This window comes from Cebus imitator, unplaced genomic scaffold, assembly GCF_001604975.1.
Source record: "Cebus imitator isolate Cc_AM_T3 unplaced genomic scaffold, Cebus_imitator-1.0 Scaffold15, whole genome shotgun sequence".
NCBI classification, from domain to species: domain Eukaryota; kingdom Metazoa; phylum Chordata; class Mammalia; order Primates; family Cebidae; genus Cebus; species Cebus imitator.
Window position 1 is genome coordinate 4248129 of NW_016107330.1, and position 6486 is coordinate 4254614.

General features: G+C 48.1%; 1 protein-coding gene and 1 pseudogene across 1 annotated transcript in view; both read left to right on the top strand.

Annotated features, from left to right (window-relative positions):
• PDPN (podoplanin) overlaps positions 1-6486 on the top strand; it is a 34670-nt gene that overhangs the window by 7252 nt on the left and 20932 nt on the right.
• LOC108286699 lies at positions 1387-1775 on the top strand (annotated as a pseudogene).

Here is a 6486-nt window from a genome sequence, read left to right on the forward strand (position 1 = left end):
TAGTAGAGACGGGGTTTCACCATGTTGACCAGGATGGTCTCGATCTCTTGACCTCGTGATCCACCCGCCTCGGCCTCCCAAAGTGCTGGGATTACAGGCTTGAGCCACCGCGCCCGGCTCTATTCACATTTTTAAATTGATGTGTAACTCATATACCACAAAATTCACCCATTTAAAGCAAACAATTCAGTAGTCTTCAGTGTAGTCACAGAGTTATGCAACCATCACCACTATCAATTTCAGAACATTTTCATCACCTGCCTTCCCCAGAAGCTCCATACCATCAGCAGTCACTCCCCCTCCTCCTCCTAGACCCTGACCACCATTGATCGACCTTCTGTCTCTGTGGTTTGCTTATTCTGGATATTTCATGTCACTGGCATCACACAATATGTGGCTTTTGTGTCTGTCTTTGTTTACTTAGTGTGATGCTTACAGGGTTCATCCATGTTACAGCATGCACCAGAATTTTGTTCTTTTTTAAACATTTGTTTAGAGATGAGGTCTTGCTCTGTCACCCAGGCTGGACAGCAGTGGCATGATCATAGCTCACTAAAGCCTCAGATTCCTCCTGCCTCAGCCTCCCAAGTAGCTGGGACTACAGGCTCATGCCACCACACCCAGTTTGTTTAATGCTTGGGGAACTGCCATTCTGTTTTCCAAAGCGGCTGTACCATTTACAGTTCCACCAGTAACACACCTTCTGGTTCCTCCACATCCCCACCAAAACTAGTTTTCTTTCTCTGTGTGTGTTTACGTTGTAGCCATCCCAATGAGTATGAAATGACATCTCTTAGTTTCGATTTGCATTTCCCTAATGATTAGTGATGCTGAGCATGTCTTCATGCACTTAGCCAATTGTATATCTTTGGAGGTATGTTTGTTTAAATCCTTGGCCCGCTAAAGTTGAGTGGCCTTTATATTGTTGATTGAAAACCTCCTTTATACGTTCTAGATACTACACCCTTAAATACATGAATTGCAGACCTTTCTTACATCCTGTGGATTGGGTTGTCTTTTTTTTTTTTTTTTTTTTTTGAGACAGAGTCTCACTCTGTCACCCAGGCTGGAGTGCAGCGGTGCGATCTCAGCTCACTGCAAACTCTGGCTCCCAGGTTCAAGCGATTCTCTTGCCTCAGCCTCCGGGTAGCTGGGACTACAGGTGTGCGCCAGTACACCCTGCTCATTTTTGTATTTTTAGTAGAGATGGGGTTTCATAATGTTGGCCAGGCTGGTCTCGAACTGCTGACCTCAGGTGATCTGCCTGTCTCGGCCTCTCAAAGTGCTGGGATTACAGGGGTGAGTCACCGCCCCGGGCGAGGTTTGTCTTTTCAATTTCTTGAGAGTGACCGTTGAATAATGTATAAAACTTTGGTGAAGAGACTTCTGGACCGCCGGGGAAGGGGAGACGCGGGGCCAAGAGTGACCATGACGAAATTAGCGCAGTGGCTCTGGGGACTGGTGATCCTGGGCTCCACCTGGGCGGCCCTGACCACGGGAGCCTTGGGCCTGGAGCTGCCCATGTCCTGCCAGGAAGTCCTGTGGCCACTGCCCGCCTACTTGCTGGTGTCTGCTGGCTGCTATGCCCTGGGCACGTGGGCTATCGTGTGGCCACTTTTCATGACGGCGAGGATGCTGCAAGCGAGCTGCAGAGCCAGATACAGGAGGCCCGAGCCGACTTAGCCCGCAGGGGGCTGCGCTTCTGACAGCCTAACCCCATTCCTGCCCGGACAGCCCTTCCTCCCATTCCCCATTAAAGAGCCAGTTTATTTTCTTAAAAAAAAAAAAAAAATTTTGGTGAAGTGAAGTGTATCTGTGTTTTGTTGCTTGTACTGTTGGTGTCATCTAGGAAGCTATTGCTTAATCCAAGCCTACAGGGATTTACTCTTACAGTTTTAGCTCTGATATTTGGGTCTTTGATCCATTTAGGGTTTATTTCTGTGTGGGCTATGAAGTAAAGACCCAGCTCAACTCTTTTGCCTGTGGGTATCAGGTTGTCAAGGCACCGTTTGTTGAAAAGATGATTCTTTCCTCACAGAAGAATCTTGGCACCTCTGTCAAAAATCAATCACCCGCAAACGTATAGGTTTAATTCTGGATTAAATTGATCTATATATCTATCCTACCAGTAGCACTTTGTAGTAAGTTTGGAAATGAAAGTAGGAGTCTACTTTGTCTTTACCAAGATTGCTTTGGCGATTCTCCTCACTGTATTTTAACTATTTGTGTACCTATCTTGACCCTTAAAGAGGAGAGCACTTAAAAGAGCATATAGGGCCGGGTGCAGTGGCTCACGCCTGTAATCCCAGCACTTAGAGAGGCCAAGGTGTGTGGCTCACGAGGTCAGGAGTTTGAGACCAGCCTGGCCAACATGGTGAAACTCTTTCTCTACTGAAAATGTAAAAATTAGCCAGGCATGGTGGTGGGCATCTGTCATCCCAGCTACTTGGGAGGCTGAGGCAGGAGAATCACTTGAACCCGGGAGGCTGAGGTTGCAGTGAGCCGCGATCGTACCACTGCACTCTAGCCTGGGTGACAGAGCAAGACTCCATCTCAAAAAAAAAGAAAAATAAAATAAAAAGCATACAGTGGGTACATAGTAAACATTGGCAGGAAGAAGAGGAAGGAAACAGGATAGATCCATAGGAATGACAGAAAGCAGGTAATAGAAGCATAAAAATCAGGTAGGAGGGATGAGAGACGAGGAGCCAGCTTGGTGAGGAAAAGACGTTTATACGCCCGGCTCCAGATACAGCAAGTTTGAGGTAACAGTAAAGACACTGAATTTGATGTATCTGATGAGTACCTAGGAAGATAGTCATCTAAAAGAGTGTCAGAGCTAAGCCCTGGAGATGGTTTGCTGCCTGAATTTCTCCTACATTTAGAACAAAGGGAGAAAAATGGCAAGGGAAGAACAGAAGAGATCCTCCTAGACAAAAACAACTGTTTTCTAAAAATCTACCAAGGCACACTTCAAGGTCCCAAACCAGGCTTGGGATTGAGGCCAAGAGACGCTAGTGGAAACGGCTACATTCTGCACATTCCTGCAGACCTCGTCCTCCTGAGCTCACAGCTGGGCTGTCTGAACTACATGGGGTGGATGGTGAGGTCAGATGCAGAGGGGCTTCTTTTCTCACTCTTGCAAAATCAGGGCCTGCTCAGCTGACAGCCCTGAGTGAATCAGCTCAGATTTCCTTTCAGTTTCCGAGCAGACAGCAAGTGCTTCACCACCCCATTGCGAAGCTCTGCTCAAGGACAGCACTTCTAAAGCAGGTTTTTGTCATTTGGTACTAAGCGCCCCTCCCTACAAGGGGGAGTGTTCACGACTCCAGCCCTAGCTGAGTTCCAGAAAAGTTTATTACAGAGCTGTGATTTCAGTCCACAGAACTGTGAACTCATTTCCTCTTGGACTGAGAACGTTCTGCTTCCGTGAAGAGAAAAACGACTCCCCAGGTTGAGTAATCTCGGTTGAGGTTGTAATCAGAGCCGTGAATGTGAACACTGAGGAGTTCTAAGCCATGTCTGTGCTTGAGGAGGAGTGTGTTGATTGACTCCCATGAACTCTGAAAACTATGAATGCCATTCATCTATTCATTCAGGTAGCAGAGGCCGTGCTAGCGGCTGGGCCATAAACTTACAGCAGGATGGGGTGTTGCCCTCGAGGAACTTGTAGATGCAGGTAGGGAGAAGGTATTAAACGCCAAAATGTTATCAAATTCTATGCTAGTTTAGAGGAGATTACTTTCTCTTGGCAACTTGGAAGAACTCTGAAGGGAAGGGGATTTTACCTGGGCAATGAAGGAGAGGTGGGCTTTGGAAGGGCGCTGATAGAGCTAAAAGACGAACCTGCAGGTGTCCTTGGCAGTCCCGCCTCGATAGTCTACTGCAGAAGCCACCATCTAAGGCAGCTCGGTCTATTCCAGATTTTTCTTTAGGAGTAGAGAGAAATATGACGGGGAGCTGGTGAAGAGTGATGGGTGGGCGGGGTGCAGTGGCTCACGCCTATAATCCCAGGACTTTAGGAGGCTCAGGCGGGTGGATCACGAGGTCAGAAGATCGAGGTCATCCTGACCAATATGGTGAAACCCCGTCTCTACTAAAAATACAAGAATGAGCTGGGTGTGGTGGTGCATACCTGTAATCCCAGCTGCTTAGGAGGCTGAGGCAGGAGAATCACTTGAACCTGGGAGGGGGAGATTACAGTGAGCCGAGATCGTGCCAAGGCATTCCAGCCTGGCAGCAGAGCGAGGCTCTGTCTCCAAGAAATAAAGGTATTGGTACATGTGAAGGCTACAAGATGCAGTGGTTGGGAGCATGGGTTTGAGAGTCTGAATAGACTGCAGTGTCTAATCCCTGTGATGGCACTTGCTGATTTCGTGAGCAGTTAGTTGACGTAACCTCTCAGCCTCACCATCGTCAGCTAAAAAACGAGGATGGTGCTGTTTGTGAGACTTTTGTAAAGAACAAGAGAGCATGCACGTGACAGTGCATTTTGCACGTTCTCCCATAAATTCAACAAATAGCACTCGTTATTAAAACACCTCATGGGCCGGGCGCGGTGGCTCAAGCCTGTAATCCCAGCACTTTGGGAGGCCGAGGCGGGTGGATCACAAGGTCAAGAGATCGAGACCATCCTGGTCAACATGGTGAAACCTCGTCTCTACTAAAAATACAAAAAATTAGCTGGGCATGGTGGCGCGTGCCTGTAATCCCAGCTACTCAGGAGGCTGAGGCAGGAGAATTGCCTGAACCCAGGAGACGGAGGTTGCTATGAGCCGAGATCGCGCCATTGCACTCCAGCCTGGGTAACATGAGTGAAACTCCGTCTCAAAAAAAAAAAAAAAAAAAAAACCACCTCGTGGATTGTCTTGGAGGTTAAATGCAAAGATCTGTGAAAGGTACCCACAAGGTCTCAGTTCCTTTCCCTCTTGAAAGGGGAGAGAGGCTAGATCTGATTGGGAGATAATGTCATACCTGTATTATGTCGTAGGGATCTTATATCCCATCCCTTTTTGATGGCGTGGCTGTGAGCAAAACATCAATATTCAGTTTGCACAGTGACTTAATGTGACTCCTTGCTATTGAAAGGACAATTGAGTCCTTCTCATTGACCCCTCTTCTTCATTGCCCAGTTCAGCTGCAGAAACCTTCCAAATGCTGCCCTCAACTTTGGGAAGTGACCCAGAGGGGACACCCCCGCCAAGAGCCCAAAGCAAACTCTGGGTAATGGGGTACCGTCCAGACTGCCTCCCAGTTTGAAGTCGAGGGACGCGGTTTCATGTCTTCACATGCAGGGTTTCTCCTGATTTCTCCAGGGGAACTAGGGACACTTGTCTGATCTCCTCAGCTTTGATAGGTTTTCTTACATTTTGCGGGAGAATCACACATCCCCAGTGCTGACAGCACACAGTCAAGTCTCATCTCGTCGTCAGGCTTGGCCCGCAGGGGCTGACAGGATCTGCCACAGTGAGTGACCGTGGCACTGTTCATGAGAAATCGAACGGCAGGGCAGAGCAGTTCCCCTTCACAGATGCTGTTCTGTCTTTAGCTACACCATCTCTTTCATTACAGGAGAAAGTGTTTAACAACTCTGGGGTGAGGCCTGGTGGGCAGTGGCAGGAGCATTATAAATACAGAAGATAATTTTAAAGAAGTGTTCTGGCCGGGCACGGTGGCTCACGACTGTAATCCCAGCACTTTGGGAGGCTGAGGCAGGCAGATCACCTGAGGTCAGGAGTTCGAGACCAGCCTGGTCAACATGATGAAACCCCGTCTCTACTAAAAATACAAAAAATTAGCTGGGTGTGGTGGCGGGTACCTGTAATCCCAGCCACCTAAGAGGCTGAGGCAGGAGAATTGCTTGAACCCAGGAGGCAGAGGTTGCAGTGAGCTGAGATCGCGCCACTGCACTCCAGCCTGGGCGACAAGAAATGTGAATGTACAAATGTCCTTATGCTGTCAGTCAACAGGCATCTGCCAAATACCTACCACAGGGCCAGACTCTGGGAATCGATGGGGCAGTGTGGGCTTCAGCTGGTGCTATTGTTATTCCCGAGCGAGTTAAGGAACGTGCTACACCCTCAGATTGAATTATGAGTCCTTTATTTTACTGGCGACCCAGAGATGGCTAATGCCCAAAATTCTCTCGGCCCCGAAGAAAGAGTCTGGGGGTTTCTTATACTCCAGTTTGAAAAGGGAGGGGGGAACCTACTGAAGGAAGTTTTTTCACAGAAGCAGAGTAAGCAAAAAGTTAAAAGATAAACTAGTACATGAGAAATAAAACAGTACCAAGTGCAAGGGCTAGAGCTGTCATAAAAAGACATACGATCAAGCCTGTAATCCCAGCACTTTGGGAGGCTGAGGCGGGTGGATCATGATGTCAAGAGATCGAGACCATCCTGGTCAACATGGTGAAACCCTGTCTCTACTAAAAATACAAAAAATTAGCTGGGCATGGTGGCGCGTGCCTGTAATCCCAGCTACTCA